The 21,658-nt window shown below is 35.1% G+C and overlaps 1 protein-coding gene across 2 annotated transcripts in view; it reads right to left on the bottom strand.

Annotated features, from left to right (window-relative positions):
- Positions 1 to 21,658, bottom strand: part of FAM133A (family with sequence similarity 133 member A) — a 44,713-nt gene that overhangs the window by 13,727 nt on the left and 9,328 nt on the right. For both annotated transcript variants that reach the window (XM_058535250.1, XM_058535251.1), the window contains exon 3: positions 7,780 to 7,868. The gene's annotated coding sequence lies outside the window, so the exon portion shown is untranslated. The remainder of the gene's footprint in view (positions 1 to 7,779; positions 7,869 to 21,658) is intronic.

Below are 21,658 nucleotides of genomic sequence, written 5' to 3'. Positions count from 1 at the left end.
TATTGTCTAGCTTTTATGCTAATGAAGTAAAATGCTTTTTCAAAACAAACTTTTTATTTTAGAATATTTTTAGACTTACAGAAAAGTTGCAAGTATAGTACAGAGAATTCCTGTATCCTCTGCATGCAGTTTCCCTTGTTGTTAATATCTTACACTAATATGGAACATTTGCCACAACTAGTGAGCCAATATTGACAGATTCATATTAACTAAAGTCCATTCTTGATTAAAATTTCCTTATTTTTCAGCTAATGTCCTTTTTCTATCCCAGGAATCCACCCAGGATACCACATTACATTTGGTCATCATGTCTCCCAGACTCCTCTAGACTGTGGCAGTTTATCAGAATTTCCTTGGTTTTGATGACCTTGACAGTTTTGAGGAGTACTGATCAGATATTTAGTTTTTTAGAATGCTCTTCAATTTGGGTTTGTGTGATGTTTTTCTCACAGTTAGAGTTAGGTTGTAAGTTCTTAGGAGGAAGAACACAGGTAAATTATCATTCTCATTACATCATATCAAGGGTACATACTAAGGTGACTTATCATTGAAGTTAACCTTGATCACCTGACTGAGGTAGTGTTTGCCAGCTTTCTCCATTGTAAGATTACCCTCCTGTTCTATACTGTACTCTTTAGAAAGAAGTCACTATTTGCAGTCCACACTTAAGGAATGGGGACTTATGCTCCACCTCCTTGATGGGGGAATATCTACATAAATTATTTGGAATTCATGTGTATGGGAGATTTGTCTATTCATTTGCATTAATTTATTTTTTCAATCATTTATTTGTGTCAGTATGGATCATGAGTATTGATTTTATACTTCGGGCAGTATTTCAATACTACTTTATTTTGTTGCTGAAATTGTTCCAGCTTCAGTCTTAGGGAGCTCTTTCAGTTGGCTCCCATGTCCCTTGGACATACTCGCATCATTTTGCTTCTTAAGTGCTTCCTTACTTTCTGGCTCTACAAAACACTCCCATATCATTTTGTATATCCTCTGCATTAGCCCTAGAATCCTATTGGGGTACTGTTGCTTCTAGGCCCTCTCAGTAGAGAGAGCTAGGAAATCATTTTAATTAATTAATGAAATCATTTTAATTCATTCAATCACATATTAAGTGTGAACTAAGTACCTGGCACTTGGACGACTAATAAAAATTATTTACAGATGATATGCAGAACACTGTGTGGACATCTAGGTGACATGACTGACTCAGAATCAACAGAATCCATGTTATGGTTATTTCTCGATTAGTATGAATGGATCTCTCCTGCATACATTTCTGAAACTGTTCAAAAGGTCTAAGAGTATAGTCTAAAGAAAAGAGCAAAGGCCCTCAGAAGAACTAGCTGTGCCCCTTTAGAAATCTGCCCTAGTCGTGAAGCCATGAACAAAATAACAGTATTGTTTATAGCGCCAGTGTCAATGTTTTAACAAATCCTCTGTAGAAAACCATTATACACATAAGCACCAAATCAACTAAGCATTTGCCAAGAAGGTACTTATTTTGTCAGTGCATCTGATAAATTTTAGAGACTCACTAGCAACTTTCCCGAGTTTTCTTTGACTACAGATTTTGTCCTACAATGTGTGTTTAGATGTGGCTATATATGATGTAACCAAAATGTCCTAGGAGCCCTGAAAATTCCAGTTCCTCTATTCAAGGGATCTTCTTACATAAACCAAAGCTAATTGAATACTAGTTTCTTTCCATCTGTGTAACATGACTGCTAGGAAAATATACCCTAAAAATAAGGTTTGCCACATATCTTCTCCCCAATGTCCAAGGTTCTATTTAACAGATGTCTTATAATATGAATTTTGTAGAAACCCTTGACAAAATCCCTCAAGTTACAAAGTTTGTTGAGTCAGTGTTTTTCAGCCCTGAACACCTAAAATCAATTTCATTCACACCTGACTAGGGTGCAAATGCAATATCATTGATCTATTAGACTTTCAAAGTGAGATAGAACTGTACCTTCCATTTATTCCTTATAATTTTATCTACATTTTGGTATAAAAAGTGATATATTTTATATTCGAGGATCACGAGATGCTTCTTGAGGCAATGTACTGTGTATTCAAACAGAATTGTAGTCTAAAATCTGTTAACTTTTCCCTAGGATCTAGTTGTGCCAGGATACACTTGTCATCTCTTCTAACAGCTTATAAAAGATAAGGCCCTAAGCATAGGAAGTAAAATACCAGGGGAACTCCTTACTATTTTGCCAGAGAATACAGTTCAAAACACATCTATTTATGCATGGCTTTAAATAGCCATACTTGGTTTTACATGGATCAATGCTTCAATCACTACCTTCTGTACCCTGCCACCCTGACATGATTTTTAATATGTATTTCTAAAAACAGAACAGAGAATTTGATGTAATATGCATGTATGAATATACTGGCTATGAAATAGCTAAGAGCATCACAGTTATTTATTGAAGGGGTACATTTACATGAGTCACATCTCTTCTCACATTTGAAATAACTATATATGCATATTTCCTAAAAATTCAAAGGCCAGAGAGCATATAGACTAATTGTTACAATAACTAAATTATAGATGCTTATTGGAAACGATAGTAAGTTGTGCTCAGATGCATCACAAACTGTGAAAAATTGTATTAACATTACTTTATGATGCCAGAGTCAAAGGGGACTTCATTTCTATGACTGGTCTGATTTGAAAAACCGTGTGGAAGAGATGACTCAATATTCACCCACAAGGGGAGGAAAAAAAAGTTCTCAATACCAGGAAGAGTACTGAGGAAGCATTGGCTTGATGAAAGCAGATAAAGTAGTATCTTAGGAAAATTCACTAGGCAGGCTATATTAACTTCACTGATGCAGCAAATCATCATTAGAGTTCATTATCATTAGAGCTGAAGGCCCAGCTCCCCCATCTACTTGCTGAGTGCTCTCAGAAAAATCATATAATCTCTCTGTCTCAGTTCTCATATCTGAAAATTGAGTTGATAATGATCATTCTCTTTTACAGTCCCATCCCCTGCCCCCAGGTTCAAATGAAATATTCTTTGGCCATAGTTTTAAAAGTGTAAAAGTCTATATAAATGTAAAGACTTGATATTCCTATGACTATTATCATTAATCATGTAATAATGATTGCAACTATTCAGTATTCCACCATGAACAGGTACTCTTCCATGGGGTTTATATGTATTATCTCATTTAATTCTCACTACTCCATGAAGTAGGTACTATTATTTTCCCCATTTGACAGATGAGGAGACTCAGTCTCAGGAAGGTTAAGTAATTTGTCCAAGGTCTTATAGCTAGTAGGTGCTAGCGCCAAGATTAGATCCCTAGCAGACTGATTTGAAGCCTGCATTATTAAAGAATGTTGTAGCATGAAAAGTGGCTGCAAATTCTAGCTGAGGACTCTAATGAAAATACAATGGCTATTTGCAGCTGTACGTCTATCCCTTAAGTTCAGAAAGTCACAGGACAAATGTTCCTCTAAAAGGGCAGAAGAGAGTCTAATGTTAATAAAATTTAAATTGGCTGATAATATCAGTTTCTATAAATTGGGACAACTTGAAGCAGGTGTTCCACTAACTTGTTAAATCTATCTAAAATTTTCAGATACATGAAGCATAAATCTCTCTTGGGGTGGGAGTGGAGATGGGAATCTAGCTTAAACTAGTGAATGTATTTTTCTGCATTACTATGTGGCTGGATACAACTAACTTTTATGATAATGAGGATAACTTGGGAAAACAGCAGTGTACAGAAAACTCAAAAACACCATTTAAATTATTATTTTCAACTTTTTTCTTTACCCAACCTAATTACCAGAGCTGTCAAAATGGATTGATTCAAGTTTTTCCTTTTCTCTTCACACCTGCAAGTGTGGGGATGCTTAAGGAAGAGTGTTAACTATAACTAGCAAAAAGGAAATGGAAACTATCCAAATCAGCCTGGATAATCCATAAACTCTACAAAGAGTTTCTTCCTTTTATATTCCAGATTATTTACTACCTATCTCTGTTCTTTCACATGGCTGTTTATGTTTTTGCCATTTATATTTGTAGATTGTCATTTGTAATTTCCTTTCCCTTCATTGGATTGCAGATCCCTGAAGGGTAAAGGCTATAGCATTGCCCAGACTACCATGCTCTATCCACTGCTTTGGCAGATATTCTGAGTCACAGGATTTGCTAACTTGACACTTAACAACATGTTATATCAGTTTATTTTTACCTATTTATTATATCATTGCCAGTAGCAGTTGTCATGCAGTACTCAGGAATACAGAAAGGTTCCACAGTAGGAAGTCAACTGTTTTCACCTAGACTCCCCTGAATCTTTTTCACCCTTTGTCTGACACTGAAATAATCTGACTATATTATTGCCTGAATCAGGAATCTGAAGATCTCAATAGATTTGCTTTATTTCCTCCGAACTCAGTAACTCTAGATAACCGTTATTTTCTATGGAAGAAGTCAGTTCTAATCTGGAATCCCTCAACAGCCCTGAATATGAGCATACAGATTACTTATGCAATCCCTAAAATCTTTTGATAAACAGCTCTATTAAAACCTTGTAATCTATTTGGGTAAATCTATTCCAAAATATTTGAGCAGGAAATTCCTCATCAGGGAAATAAATTTGATATCCTAAAAATTAGAGAAACACCTAAAATGTTTATGACATGCTGAAACAGAAGAAAACTTGCTTTTCATCAGTCTGAATTACTGATTTAGAAAATAAATCATGGTTTTATAACTTTATTTTGACCATAATACAATTTAAAATGGAAAAAATATTATAAACTAAGGTTGAATTTGTATGGCGAAAATATATAATCTGAATGTAGGTGATTCACTTACTCACTTGACAAACATTTATTGAGATCCTACTATGAGCCAGGCGCTAGTGTTAAACAAGATAGATAAAATCCATGAATTCATGAGGCTTACATTTTAGAGGAGGAATATAATTAACAAATTTGAGCTTTATTTCAAATATGTCAGAATGAGTCTATTCAAGACTTTAATAGAAAATACTAGGTGGGGGGAGATAGAAGAAAAAGTTAAATGACATAATGAGGAAACACACAGATAAACCCAGAATGTGGGACATTCTATTAAAAAGGAAGCTAGTCTTTTCTAAAAATTACATGGAGAAAAATGAAGATTGTTCTAGAAAAAAAGATTTAAAAAGACATAATTAAATGCCATGCATGAACTTTGATTTTATCCTGGCTCAATAAAAAATAAGTATATGAGGTTTCTTTTTGGAATGATGGGAATGTTTTAAAATTAGATTGTGGTGATGGCTGCACAACTTTTGCAAATTTGTAGTAAATCACTGAATCTTACACTAAAAATAAATAATTTTCATGGTATGAAAATTATACTCCAATAAAGCTGTTAAAAAAGATTTTGAGGGGACATCTAGGGATATCTAACATTGATGGGTATTAGATGATATCAGGGAATTATTTTTAATTACCTTAAATATAATATTGAGAGTATGGAAGAGATTGGCCCTTATTTTTAGGAAATGCAGGCTGAGAATTTTGCATATAAAGCATCATGAGGTCTGTAACTTACTTTTTTTTTTTTAATTTTATTTATTTATTTTTTTCCCCCAAAGCCCCAGTAGATAGCTGTATGTCATAGCTGCACATCCTTCTAGTTGCTGTATGTGGGACACAGCCTCAGCATGGCCGGAGAAGCGGTGCATCGGTGCGCGCCCGGGATCCGAACCCGGGCCGCCAGCAGCAGAGCGCGTGCAGTTAACCGCTAAGCCACAGGGCCAGCCCTGTAACTTACTTTCAAATTGTGCAGCAAACAAGAGAAACCAAATACAACAAAATGATAAAAGTTCATGACTAGGTTGTGAGTATACAGGCGTTGACTGCAAAAGTTTGTCAAGTTTTCTATGTGCTTGAAAACTTCATAATAAAAAGTTGGAAAATGTGTTAATTTTTAAGAGAGAGAGAATAAAAATAGAGCCATTTGAAGGATATTAAGGAGTGATATGATTTGTGGTTTTTGGTCATCTTAACAAACAAATTGGACCTGCTTACTGTATGATTTGATCAGTTAGACAAAAATCTCTCAATTGCTGAAAACTACATAAATTCAGTGTATTGGGAAATAACTGATTATGAAGCTACAAATAGACTTGGCCTAATGTCTTATCTGCAACAGTACAGGAGTACCCCCTTATCCATGAGGGATACCTTCCAAGATCCCCAGTGGACACCTGAAACCACGCATAGTACCGAACCCTGTATATACTATTTTTTTTCTACACATATACCTATGATAAAATTTAATTTATAAATTAGGCACAGTCAGAGATTAACAGCAATAACTAATAATAAAATAGAACAATTATAACAACACACTGTAAAAAAGTTATCATAGATCTTAGCAACCACAGCATACGATTTTTTTTCTTTCAATTATTAACTTTCACCTTTTCACTTAAAGGAAACACTTTACAGCTTCTCTTTGGCATATCCAAATTGCCAGTATCACTACTCTTGCGCTTTGGGGCTATTATTAAGCAAAATAAGGGTTACTTGAACACAAGCACTGTGATACTGGGACAGTTGGTCTGATAACTGAGATGGCTACTAAGTGACTAAGTGGATAGTAGCTTATAGAGTGTAGATATGCTGGAGAAAAGGATGATTTACATCCCAGCCAGGACGAAGCAGGATGGCACGAGATTTCATCACAATACTAAGAATGGCAAGCAATTTAAAACTTATGAATTGTTTATTTCTGGAGTTTTCCATTTAATATTTTTGGACTGCACTTGACCGTGGTAACTGAAACCACGGAAAGTGAAACCGAAGATAAGGGGAGACTACTGTATAAATAGTGGTCATGCACTTCATCTTTCCATTCTGCTTCCTATCTGTTCCACCTTTTACCTTTCAATTTTGGCTAGTTCACTTTTGTTGTTGCCAACACATAAAGTCAAGGTTCTCTAATGCTCTTGACATAAAAACCAAAGACCCTAACTGAGTCTATGGGCTCCAATCTAAATAATCTGGTCATTGCTTATCTCTTCAATCTTACCTTCTGCCCCATTCGTCCTCCTCCCTCTCTGTAGTTCAAACTCAATGGCCTTTTTTCAGTATCTTGGATATACCATATTCCCTCTACCTAGGGCCTTTGCATGTACTATTCCCCTCCCTAAGTGCAACCTGAATGTTATTTATTTAGAGAAGCCTTTCTTGATGTCCTTGACAAAGTTAGGTCTGAAAATTATGCCCTGATAGGATCTTGTACTTATTTTTTTAATACTCATTGCAATGATAATTGTCTAATTATTTGTGCAACCATTTGTTGAATACCATTCTCCTCCACTAGATTATGGGTTCATAAGGAAAGGATCTATGTGTATTGTGCTTACTACCGAAGCCCTCACAAAATATTAGCATATAAATGTGCTATTGTTTCTTTCATTTAAAAACCAACAAAAACCACCTCTCTCAACCCCATTTCCCCTGTTATCTAATGCTCCCTTTCTCTGTTGCCCTTTTTTAGCAAAACTCCTGGAAAGAGCTGTTCATACAGTTTTCAACTTCTCTCCTCCCATTTTCTCTTGAACCCACACCAATGGGGCTTTCACGTCAGCCACTCCATGGGAATATTTTTTGTCCAGGACACTAATGACCTCCATGTCATTGAAACTAATGATCAATTCTCATTCTTTATCTTAACTTCACCAATCAGCATCAATTGACAAAGTGGATCACTCTCTCTTCCTTGAAACACTTACCTCAATTGCCTTACAGGATTACACACACTCGTGGTTTTCCTCTCACCTTCCTAGCTACTTCCTTCCAGTCTCCTTTTCAGGCTCTTCCACTTTGACAAAAGACAAATGAGAAATGAGATAATATTTGTTAAAGTCCTTGCACTAAGTTGGCAGTAAGTTTTAGATTATAGAACTAAAACTTAAAGTAACAAAAAATGGAAACAAATTTGAAGAGGTATGCTGACCAGAACAAAAGGTTCTTTTATTCAGGCAAAGTAATAATCCTCCTTAAAAGGTTATGATTAGCCCTTTCTCACCATTATAGTTATTTATTCAATTGTAAATAGCTATCTACTACAAGTAACTACAGATTTCTCTCTGCTTTCATACTTTTCCTACCCATAATTGGTCACCTAATGTATTCTTTCCTCATCGCCTACTGAAACTCCTCTACCCTCAATGGAATCATTGTTCTGAAACCCAATTTCTTCAGACAAAATTCTGCCCCAACACCTGGACTCCTATTTTATATTTCTATAGTACTTTCAACTTTATAAAGTACATTAATAAAAGAGCAATATTGAGGTAAATTTTATGAAATAATTTTACAATCTAAAACAATCTAAGGAATAAATTAATTTTCTATCTTCCTTGGTGTCCCTAAACTTTGATGACCAACATAGACTGACCAACAGAAAATTTTCTGATAGCAATAACAGATATTACTCTAAGACAGTTACTCAAAGTGTGGTCCCAGGACCCATGGGGGTCTCCAAGACCCTTTCAGAGGGTCTGCAAGGCTCTCTGTTTTCCAACTATGTTATTTGTGTGAGGCCTGATTTTCTTCATATATTTCAAGCAGAATAGCATATCACAACAGACTGAATATAGAGGCAGATATGAGAATTATTAAGTCACCACTAAACAGATATAAAAATGTAAAATAATACATCTCTGGTCACTAAATATTTTTAATTTGGAAAATATGGTTACTTTTCATAAATATTATCTAGTTAAAATGTAATGGTCTTATTATTGGTATTTTCAAATGAGTTAAATATTTTAAACATTTCTCAGTTTTAGTTTTTAATACCATAAATATCAATAGTTATTATTTATCAGATATTATTTACCACATAAACAAATGCTCTTTGGGATCCTCAGTAATTTGTAATAGTGTAAAGGAATTCTGAAACGAAAAAATTTGAAAACTATTGTTCTGAGAAAATGTTTCTTAAAGTATGTTCACTACCATCTGCATCAGAGCCATCTGGGATACTTGTTAAAAATATAGATTTGTGGACTCCATATAATATCGAGCCTGAAGTGAGTCTGCTCACCCATTGTGCAGCAAGTCAATCTCTGACAGCAGGTGTAGTGGAAGAAAGTAGGAATTTTATTGAAAAGTGCTGAGCAAAGAGAACAGGCAGCTAATGCTGTGATCCCGAACTCCCCGAAAAGCTACAAGCAAGGGTTTTTATTTGGGGTTTTAGGTAGGGGAGGGGGAGCATGTGGCCTTGGGGGCTGAAGTTCTAAGAGTCCTCCACACTGGCATGACTGTCTGTTCTATGTGTTGTATGCAGTGGATTTTCAGTCTTTGACATCTAAAGTCTACATCAGTCATTCTAGCATCTCAATGTTCCTGCAAGATGCTTAGTCAGGCAGGGGGCTGTTAGCAAGTTCCTCTCTTATCAGTGGTCCTCCTGCTCTTCTGCAAGGCAAGCTCAGAAACTTTGGTTATTTTGTTTCCCATGTTAACCTTGTGGATACAAGGCACAGTTTCATCCCAATCCAGGGAAATTTTAACTCCTTCATCCTCAATTTCACATAGAAGACCTACTAAATCATAACTTCTGGGATCACGAACCTACATTTTTAACACAGTCCTCAGATAATTCTCATGCACACTAATATTAGAAAAATCTAATAAAAAGGTACATAGACTTTGGAGTCTGATGGATTCAAACCCTAGTTTTGCCACTTCCTGGTTGTAACTCTAGACTACATCACTATCAACCAATTCCCCGCTCTTACTTTGCCCTCCCCCATCTCCTGAATCCTCATCCAACCGAACATCCTCAATTAAATAGTTCTTCATTTCCAGAGCAAGCTCAAAAATTTCTATATAAAAGGAGTTTAGGGGTAGTAATCTAGTTCTTAGAGAAAGTTAGGGACTTAAAGTTGCACTTCCATAGGAAGTACGTTGTTTTTACTTAGAGTGTTTTATTTGGGGTGGTTATGGGGAGATGATAGAGGTTTGAGGGGGGGGATAATATCTCCTAGACTACTCTGTGTCATCACCACTTACCTATTTCTTCTGCTCCTGAACAGAGAAGGCCTCCTCAGAGGATATTATTTTCTGTTCTTCACCTGGGAGCACATAGCACGGTGAAGTTGGCAGCCATTTTGTTTTCTATTAGCCCTGCCTCAAATCAGTTATCCTTATAATACTGCCGTCTACTTCCTCAATACTCGCTGTGATTTGCATACACAGTTCTGACCAATCAGAGGCCTGGAACTGGTTATGATGTTATCGATTTAGCCAATTAACAGAAATCTAACAGAAACCCATGAAATTTTGCCCAGCAGTGAATGATCACTTTAAGAACCACAGGCCTATTTAAAGATAGCAAAGCTCTCTGTAGAACAGTGCTGTTCAAGGTATAGTCCACTAACCTTCAAGATCAGAATAATTTAGGGTGTTTTTTAAAAATGCAGATTCCTGTGCTCCACCTCAGTCCAAGTGTATCAGAATCTCTGGGAGTGAGACCTAGAAATTGGCAATTTTAATAATTTCCTCAGGTTATTATGGTATAAATTAAAGCCTGAAAACTACTGCCATAGGGGATATTTCAACAAGAAACAATAAAAAAAATAGGAAAAAATAAGCATATTCTGCATCACCACATACTTCTTTTATTGGTTGCAAATGGATGGATGATGTCACCCATATACCCTTCCATACAGACATAATATTTGCTTCCTTCCATGTAGACACTATTTACAATTCTATCAGTATGCCACTAGTACCAGGATAAGGAAGGCTAATTCAAACTAAAGTACAAGATATCTATGTATAAATCAGAATGTCCATCTATTAGTTTATAATGGGAAATATTGTAAACGGAGATATTCAGTTGATAAGCAGCATATTCTGAATCTATTAGACAATATACATACAAAACCAAATTATAATCAGAAATTACATAGTGAACCAGGAATCATTTAAAAAGGGGTCAATAGATATTCTTAATGATTACTGCCTCAAGATTTAATTTGATTTACCTACCCATCTCCACCATTGGGCTGGGGACTAAAGTATTCCAATCTGATAATCAAGGCACTCTTTTTCCTAGACATTGCTAGAAACTCACAGCTAGCTCTCTGATTTTCCCTAATGTAGTAATTGTTTTTGTGATAATTCAGTCTTCTGTTAAATGATTAGATTTTACCTTTTCAACTTATGATGATCACATTCTATTCATACTTCCCTGAAACTCAACCAAAACTTTGGGTGTTTCCAAATTGAATTATCTATTCACAAGAAGTCTCTTGGTTTAATTTTGCAGGTGGCTTATCTTAAAATGGCTTTTAAGTTTTCTTAATTTCACTTGAATTTCTGACTCCATTGTATTGATCTTACAAGATATCTGGAATTTTGAAAATATAAGCAATAAAATTTTAAAGAGCTCTTAAGAATGTTCACTGTGATATCTATACTAGATTCTAATGGTAAAAGTGTCATGGCAGAAGTTTTACATTATAAGTGTTATATTATGGTAATTAGAGAATATTTTCAAAACTTTTCCCTGTGTTAAAAGACATTCCATAAAGATGGCAAATAAGCATATGAAAAGATGCTCAACATCATATGTTATCAGGGAAATGCAAATTAAAAGAGCAACAAGATGCCACTACATACCTATTAGAATGGCCAAAATCTGAAATCCTGACAACACCAACCATTAACAAGGATATGGAGCAAGAAGAACTCTCATACATTGCTGGTGGGAATGCAAAATAGTACAGCCACTTTGGAGGACATTTTGATGGTTTCTTACAAAACTAAACATACTCTTACCACACAATCCAACAACCACACTCCTTGGTATATATGCAAAAGAGCTGAAAACTTATGTCCACACAAAAACCTGCATAGGGATGTTTATAGCAGCTTTATTCATAATTGCCAAATTTTGGAAGCAATCAAGATACCCTTCAGTATGTGAATGGATAAGTAAACTATGGTACATCCAGGCATTAGAATACTATTCAGCACTAAAAAATAAATGAGCTATCAAGCCATAAAAAGAGATGAAGGAAACTTAAATGCATATTACTAAGGGAAAGAAGCCAATTTGAAGAGGCTATGTACTATATAATTCCAACTATATGACATGCTGGAAAAGGCAAAACTATGGAGACAATAAAAAGATCAGTGGTTGCCAGGTGTGGGGCAGTGGTGGGGGGAGATGAAAAGGCAGAGCACAGAGGATTTTTAGGGCAGTGAAAATACTCTGTATGATACTATAATGGTGGATACATGTCATTATACATTTGTCCAAACCCACAGAATGTACAACACCAAGAGTGAACCTTAAAGTGAACTACAGACTTTGGGTGCTTATGATGTGTCAGTGTTTGTTCATCCTTGGTAAAAAACATACCGAGTGATGTTGATAATGGGTGAGGCTATGCATGTGTGGAGGGCAGAGGGTATATAGAAAATCTCTGTATCCGCCTCTCAATTTTGTTATAAACCTAAAACCGTTCTACAAAATAAAGTCTTAAAAGACGTTCCAAATGAAATTACTATAAATAATAAGCATGCCATATCATCTTTCCTAAAACATGTTTAGCCATATCGTCATTTCTATCTTTTTCATTTCTACTCCAGTTTCTTTTGATCTTTTCTTCGCCTTCTAAAGATAATGAGATGATCTCTGTTCTGCCAACCCAATGCAATTCTTCTACGTGGGCACTCATTCCACTCGTTCTTTCTCTTTTAAAAATAACCCCTAGATTTTTTAAAAGGTCTAAAATATAGGTGTTATTTTTTACTAGATAATAATCAACATTTGGCTTTTAATGACGATTATATTTATAATTCATTTATCTAGGTAATTCTTTGTTCAGTCTTTGTTCAGGACTTATAGATTGTGGAAATATTTCAAAAGAGTAACTTGAAGGAAGCAAATGCTAAACTTGCTGTTACTTCAAAGTTATAAAAGCTTGTTGTGAAACTTATAAAAAGCCTTAGTTTAAAAAAGCAACAACAGTAAAATTAGTACTAAAATGCATGGATGTGTGCTGAATTGAGAAGGGCCCTGGACTTAGAAAAGGGTTCTAATGTTGCATCTCACATATACTAGTTACATAACCTTAGGTCGGTCTTTTAGCTTCTGTGAGTCCAGTCTTCACACTGACAAAATGAGAAAAGTTGTCTCTATTTTATGGGTTTTGGTAAAAATCAAATAAGGTACTATATGTAAACATACTTTGAAAAGGTAAATGTGTCAGGCTGATGCAATTTCTTATTGTTAGAACTGTTAGTATTAAAATCAAAGGGAGGATCTATGACCCTATTTAATAAAAATTTCAAATCAAATTTTGAAATTAAGGAATATATATTTGAGTAACATTACACACACACGCGCGCACACACACACACACACACACAATGATAAGCTTTTAGGAGGGTCCTATAAATAATACAGATTGCTATGCAAATGCTATGGACCAGGTATGCTCTACTTGCTATATATATATTATTCTTTACTCTTTTCCCTGTCTAATCCATCTTCTACATTGCCAACTCTAGTTACCTTCCTTTAAAAAAAACTCTGATTCAGTCACTCCCTAACGTTTATTAATTAAACTTGAATTCCTTAGTTTGGTAGAAAGACCCCAGCCTTGACCTGCGTCTCTAACCTCATCTCCCCTTAACTCTCTTCCTCTTATTCTCTCCTCTTCCTCCACTTTTCACTGAGATCCCTACACTTCAGCCACAGAAAATACCTTACAATTCCTCAAATATTCCAGGACCTTTCCTCACTCTTTGACTTTGAACAAACATGTTGTTTCCTTTGCCTAGACTAACTTTCCTTTAATCCCTGACTTTCCAGATGCTCCTAGCAGGAAATAAATACTTTCTTCCTTATATTCCATGGCATGTTCACTCACTCATTCAGCCAATATTTATTGAGTGTTTACTATGTGCCCAGCACTGTGCTAGAAAATGCTGGTATTCAATCATGCTCCGTAACCTCATAGATTTTAGAAATGCTCATATTAAATAAATCCACAAATAACTACATAATTAAAACTGTGATAATGCTATATATAAAATGTATAGAGTTTGATGACTGCACATAACTAGTACTTAGTCTATAGGTTCAGGGAAGACCTCTCTTTGGAAGTGGGATTTAAAATAAGACTTGAAAGATGAATAGTCATTAGCTAGGTAAAGAGGATGGGGGCCTATTCAAGGCAGAAGGAAAAACATAGTGAAGGTACTGAGACAGGAATGAGCTTGGCTCCTTCTAGAAACAATAGGCCAACATGACTGAAGAGTAATGATCAGTGATGATGGTGGCATGGGATGATGCTGTAAAAATGGGTAGGGTCATGATCAAGAAGCTTGTAGGCAATATTAAAGATTTAGAACTTTGTCCAAAAAGCTATGGGAAGACTTCTTCTTTTCTTTTTTTTAATAATTTTATTTATTTATTTTTCCCCCAAAGCCCCAGTAGATAGTTGTATGTCATAGCTGCACATCCTTCTAGTTGCTGTATGTGGGACTCGGCCTCAGCATGGCCGGACAAGCGGTGCATCGGTGCGCGCCCGGATCCGAACCCGTGCCGCCAGTAGCGGAGCGCGTGCACTTAACCGCTAAGCCACGGGGCCGGCCTGTGGGAAGACTTCTAAATAAAGGAAAAAGAGAGACATACTCATATTTGCATTTTAGAAAAATCATTCTCTCTACTATGTGGAAAATAGATAGGAGGTAAGAAAGATTGGATGCACAAGGAATGTTAACCTAGGTGAGAGATGATGGTTACTTGGCCTAGGTTGAGGCTAAAATGACATGGCTCTTGAATAACACCCTTAACTGAGCATCATACTGTACATGAAGTGTGGAGCCACTGAAAATTTTAAGCAGGGAAGTGACATGATCATATCTTCATTTTTAAAAGATCACTTTGCCCCTTGTATGGAGAAGTGATGTTAGTGGGCTAAGAAGAAATGCAGGGTGATGAGTTAGGGAGTAGTCCAGTTATGATAGTTTGGAATGGGGTGGTAGCAGTAGATGAAGATGGTCTGGATTAGGATGTTGGCGCTAGAGTAGGAGACAAATGGGCAGATATGAGATACTATTTTGGAGGTAGAACCAAGAGGACTCAGTGACTCATTGGATATGGAGTAAGGAAGAAAAAGGAATCAAGGATGACTACCAAGTATCTAGAGCTTGGCAGTCAGAGGTATCATTTATAGAAATGGGACTCACTAAAGAAGAATAGTGGTAAAGGGTGGGTGAGCAAATTGGTTTTTGCACATATTAATTTTGAGATTCCTCCTAGATATCTAAGTAGAGATTTTGAATAGGCAGTTGATTATATGAGCCTGGAGCTCAAAACAGATGCACACTTGACTATCTGCCTTATACTTCAGTTAGTTTAGACTCCGACACTACATGGAGAAATTCTTTAGGGCTGTAATAATGATTTATTATTCTATTATTTCCCATGGTATCAAACACTTAAGAAGTGCTCAATATATCTGTTTGTTTATTTGAATTAAATTATGTAGTCAATCTCAGTCACTGTTTCATCACAACTCTAGACACATGATTAATACAACACAAAAAAAATTATTCAGTAACCCATACATTTTGCTTTACAAGACAAGTGGTAGTTTAACATGTTTTTTGACTGAATTGGCATAGCTCAGTAGATATCTTATCACTGGGCTTTTGGAGTTTGAAGTGCTTGGAACACAAATTCTTATAAAGATACATGCATGCTAGAACTTCTGGCTATGTCTGGGTGAGGAGACTAGGAAATCTTCTCCCCTAAAAGCACTATAAACCAGACAAAATTAACAAAAGCAACCATTTCAGCACTTTGGAAATTGACCACAACCATACATCCATCTGAGAAGTGTTTATTCTTGAAAAAAATCGCTGACCTTGGGGTACAAAGAATGGGAATCTGTGGCATCAGGGCCTGGAGCTGCTCCCATACTCCCCACTCCCAGTTCATTCAGCTCAGAGGTTCTGCCAGGACTTAGTCACTGAAAACCACAAAACATTGCTGAGAGGAATTAAAGAATATCTAAATAAATAGAGAGACATTTCATATTCTTGGATTGGAAGACTCAATATTATCAAGATGGCGATTATCCCCAAATTGATGGATAGATTAAATGCAACCCCTATCAAAATCTCAGCTGGATTCTTCACAGAAATTGACATTGACTAGCTGATCCTAAAATTCATACGAAAAGGGACCAAAATAGCCGAAACAAACTTGAAAAAGTTGAACAAAATTGGAGGACTCACACTTCCAGATTTCAAAACTTAAGATAAAGCCACAGTTAACCAGACAGTGTGCTATTGCCACAAAGACAGGCATACAGATAAGTAAAACAGAATTGAGAGTTCAGAAATAAATCCTTACATTTATGGACAACTGATTTTTCACGAATGTACCAAGACAATTCAACAGGGAAAAGAATAGTCTTTTCAACAAATGGTGCTGCGACAGTTGGATACTCACATTAAAAAAGAAACAGAAAAAGAAATTAGACCCTTATTTCACACCATACACAAAAAAATAACTGAAAGTGGATCACAGACCCAAATTTAAGAGCTAAAACTATAAAACTTCTAGAAGAAAATGTAGGGGAAAATATTCATGACCTTGGGTAGGGCAGAGAGTTTTTAGATATATTATTGAAAACATAATCCATAGAAGAAAAAATTGATAAATTGGACTCTATCAACTTTTGCTCTTCAAAAGTCCCCAATAAGAAAATAAAAATACAAGCCACAGACTAGAGGAAAGTGTTTGTAAATCATGGATCTGATAAAGGGCTTGTATACAGAATATTTGAATAACTCTTACAACTCAATAATTATTAGGAAGACAAAGAGCCCAATTAAAAAATGGGCAAATGATTTGAATAGACATTTCACCAAAGAAGATATATAAATGGCTAAAAAAGGACATGAAAAAATGTACAACATCATTAGTCATTAGGGAAATGTAAATCAAAACCCCAACAAGAGACCACTACATACCTACTAGAGTGGCTATAATCAAAAAGACAAATAATACCAAGTATTGGGGAGGATATGGAGAAAGTGGACCACTTGTGCATTGCTGGTGGGAATGTAACATGGCACAGACACTTTGGAAAATGTTTTGACAGTTTCTTAACAAGTTAAACCCAAATTTACCAGGTAACAGCAGTTTTACTCCTAGGAATCTAACCATGAGAAATAAAAATATATGTCCACACAGAAACATATATGTAAATATTCATGGTAACATTACCCATAATAGCAAAAAACTGGAAAAAAATCCAAACGTCCATCAACTAGTAAATGGATGAACAAAATGTGATATATCTATACAATGAAATACTATTAATCAATTGAAATGAACAAGCTATTGATACATGCTACAACATAGATATACCTTAAAAACATTATGCTCAGCAAAAGAAGCTAGAAACAACCACATATTGTATGATTCCATTTATACAAAATGTACAGAAAAGGCAAACTTACAGAGACAGAAAACAGAAGAGTATTTGCTTAAGCCTGGATGTGGGAGTAGGGATTAACTGCTAATGGGCCCCAGAGAACTTTTGGGATGATGGAAAAATTTTAAAACTGAATTGTGGTGATAGTTGCACAACCCTATTGATTTATAAAATCACTCAATTATACACTAATAAAGAGTGAATTTTATAGTATGTATATTACATTTCAATAAATCTGTTTAAAAAAAATAGGGATATAGTAAATGGAAGAATTTGGTGGACTTATTTAAGTCCCCTGTTGGCTTTCCTCAAGCCTACGTATGTACTAATTTTCATAGTATCTCCATCTATGCTAACACTCTACATACCAATAAATCACAAGCTTATATTTCCAGCCCTGACTGCTAAGCTTTTTTCCAGTTCTAATGTCAAATATCCAGTTAACTTTCATACTACTCCATGCAAAAGTTAACTAACTCCTCTTCTCCACCTCTTACCTCAATAAGCTTTCCTTCTCAATTTTTCCATAACTATTAGTGGCACCTTTATCTGTTCTCTATTCCTCACAATTTCAGTGTTGTTTTCAGTCTCACTACCTTAATCCCCACATTAAATTAGAAACCTAGCAAACTAATTATTCTCCAAAGCATCTCTTAAATTTGCCCTTTCCACTATCTAATCAAGCCTTCTTAGCATATCTTACTGGTTTTAAATCCTTATATACAGATGCTAAAGCAACCTACCTCAAGTACCATTTTTCACATCACTATTGTCCTTGAAAATCTATAGTACCTTTAAGTATACATATACATATATATTTTTTCTTTCAAACAAAAAATTTGCTAAAAAAATTTTTAAACAAAAAGCAACTACAGAATATACCACCTACATGTAAGCATAGCTAATACCTTGTTGATTATACTTCCAGATATTTTAATGTGTATTTATGCCCTTTATTTAAAAAATTAATTGATATACATAATATTTTGTAACCTGCTTTTGTGGTTGAATACTATTTTTTGATTATCTTTCTAAGTCAATAAATATTCATCACTGTGGATAGCAGATTAGTGTTCTTTTGTATAGATGGACTTTTATTTAATCAAATATTATTCCCTATTATATTAAATTTAAATTTATAAAATTCTCTTTCAAAGTCTTCCCTAACCTTATGTGCTCTAACATCATCTCTTATTATTTTTCAATGTGAACTCTTCATCCTAGACAAGGCAATCTGCTCATACCTCACACATATCTAGTTAATTCCTGCTCTTTACATCTTCTTATACACTTAGTACTGATATATAACATTTTCACATGATATTTTTTACTTATTAATATAATTACTCTTGGGGTGCTTCACGCTTTTATTTTTTCTCTCCTAAATTAGACTGTGTGCTACATCAAAGTCAACTTTCAAGGTTTTATTTTTTTCCCTGTATCCTCAAAGCAATCACCACAGTGCTGAGTATACAGCAGGTAATCATTAAATGAATATTGATTTAAATAAATAATTCACATTCTTGCATTCATTTATCATAAGTTTATGAGCACCTACTATGTGCATAACACTGGCTTAAGTGCCATCAAGGAAACAAAGAAATATATGGTACATGATCTCTTTCTCAAGGAGTTTATAATCTTGCTAGGAGAAATAAGGCACATGAAGGTGTTAGACTATACAAGACTACCACTCAAAAAAGATGTCAAGGAGCAATCTATGATTAAGAGGAAATGAGGAAATAGAAAATCAGTGATTCAGAGATCAGAAAAAGAGCTGAAGTTAGAAAAGATAAATTAAAAAGTAAGAATACTCTTAGAAGAGAATATTAAAAAGTGAGAGAGGTTGAGAGCATTTCAGGCAGGAAAAATGGACTGAGAAGGGCAGAGATGAGAATTCAGGGTTTATGCAGAGGTTTTAGGAGAAAATCAAGTTTGAAAAGGTAAGTTGAGGCCAGAAAGTGGATGGCCATGAGTGCCTGATTAAGTTGTCCAGTCTTTACCCTGTTAAAATAGCCATTTACTGAGCACCTACTATGTGACTGGTGGTTTACATGCATAGTGAACATTGTCATATGTTGGATATTGGGCAACCACTTCCTTAGTCTCATAGTACTCTGATTTTCTTTCGAGAAGAGTCCAGTGAGACTATAACTAGAGGCCTTACCCTCCTGTAGTGAAGGGGCAAGCAAGTAAATTGCAAATGACCAAAGTTCCAGTTTATCTCATCCTCAACATCATGACTACTACAACATGAGACTACTCTGGTTATGAGGCCCTTGTTGTGTTTTCTGCTTCCTAGGTATCCAGAGCTACTTCAGTTCCCACCTATTTCTAGACCTGACTCACTAGCCTTCCACAGACTCTGTGAGACCCTGTTATTTTTCCAATGAATTAAATTTGGGGTAAGATAGCCAGAGTTGATTTATGTTGCTTGCAACTAAGAAGTCCTAATTAGTATAGTTATATATTATCTTCTACATTTCACTGGTAAGGAAACTGTGGATTAGTGAGATTAAGTAACTTCTCAAGGCCATACAGCTAGCAAGCGGCAAATGTGGGTATGTTTGACTCTGGAATCTATAAAATTACTTACCACAGGCTGTCTAACTTCAAATCTAGTTTTCTTTTCCCTACATCATTCTTTCAATGAGGATTTACTACAGATTTTCAAGAAGAGTATGACATGATGAAAATAGCATTTTAGAAAAGTTAATTTCACAGTAGAATATAGGCTGGAAGGGAAGCAAAATAGCTCGAGGTAGGGAGATAAGTGACAAGAATGAGGTAAATAACCCAGATGGGAAATGACAGAGGTCTGAAATAGTGAAATGACAGTTGGAATGCAAGAGAGTATAGAAGGGAATAGTTACTAGAATACTTTATCAGTCATAGCTATCTCTTTGAAATGCACATCACATTAACTTTTTTTTTACTATTTTATAATAACTTTGGTCCAGTGATTTCAAATTTCAGTCCAGTAAGCATATGTCATTTACAGAATTAAACAGAATCTCTTAGTAAGCATATTGTAAACTTATAAGCAAATGTACATCATTTGCAGCTAAATTATGTACACAACATTTGTAGAAAAATGCAATTTGCTTAGTAATTTTATGATCAAGCAACATGTTATGGCTTGAAATTTATTGAAATCATCACAAAACCACAGGAAAAAAAGGAGACTACAAAATCCAAATAGATATTTGTAGGAATTGGCCAAAGTTTTTCCCATAAAGGTAAAAATAAACTTTTCAGAAGAATGATTGATCCACTCATGATCTTCATTTTCCAGGTAACATAAGTCTCTAGAAGCAAGAGTCATTTTCTCCATTAACGTGGTTATACAAGTCAATAGGAGAAACAACAAGAGTTTTGAAATAAGAGGAAAGAAAACAATTTGAATGAAAGAAAATTTAAAATACTTAGTTTTTTGGATTGTAACTAGTATTTGGGTGGTGAACATGAGATCACGATATAATCCATGCAGAAATAGAAGTATAATGATGTACACCTGAAATTTATACAATGTTATAAACCAATGTTACTGCAATAAACAAAAAATTAAAAAAAAGAAAAAAATTTAAAAAAAAAGAAAATAAAATACTTAGTTTTTGTGAGCACAATGGAAAGGAGGGCAGTGCTGCCTCTGATAATGTTATAATTAGCCCAACAAAATATCATGTTTGGGAAAAAATAACTACATATAAAAGCTTCAAATACCAATCAGAATAAAGCATGAACTGCCTGACAAATGGTGCATTTTGCAAGGCACTAATGTATGATGATGCCTCAGACTAGGTTGTATGAGCGCTGCTCAAGCAAAAGATAGCTCCTACTTTGCAAAAGCAGTAATTGGGACAGCACTCAAGCTCTCTAAATAAACTCTGCTTGACTAAATAACAACCGAATTTTGTTCAAACAATGCTATTCATTGTTGCCTTAAATTTTTCCTCTTTTAGTTACAAAAATCATACATGCTCATTTAAAAATTTAAAAAAATGCTTCGGAATAGAAAATAAAAAGTTAAAGCTTTTCCTTCCATCTAATTACATGAGTTTGGCGTGTATATTTTCAGGCATTTTTCTATGAACATGAAAACACACAAACATGCACACCCCATATATACATC

The sequence above is a fragment of the Diceros bicornis genome, chromosome X (genome assembly GCF_020826845.1).
Source record: "Diceros bicornis minor isolate mBicDic1 chromosome X, mDicBic1.mat.cur, whole genome shotgun sequence".
Classification (NCBI taxonomy): Eukaryota; Metazoa; Chordata; class Mammalia; order Perissodactyla; family Rhinocerotidae; genus Diceros; species Diceros bicornis.
This window is presented reverse-complemented; position numbering and strand designations above follow the sequence as displayed.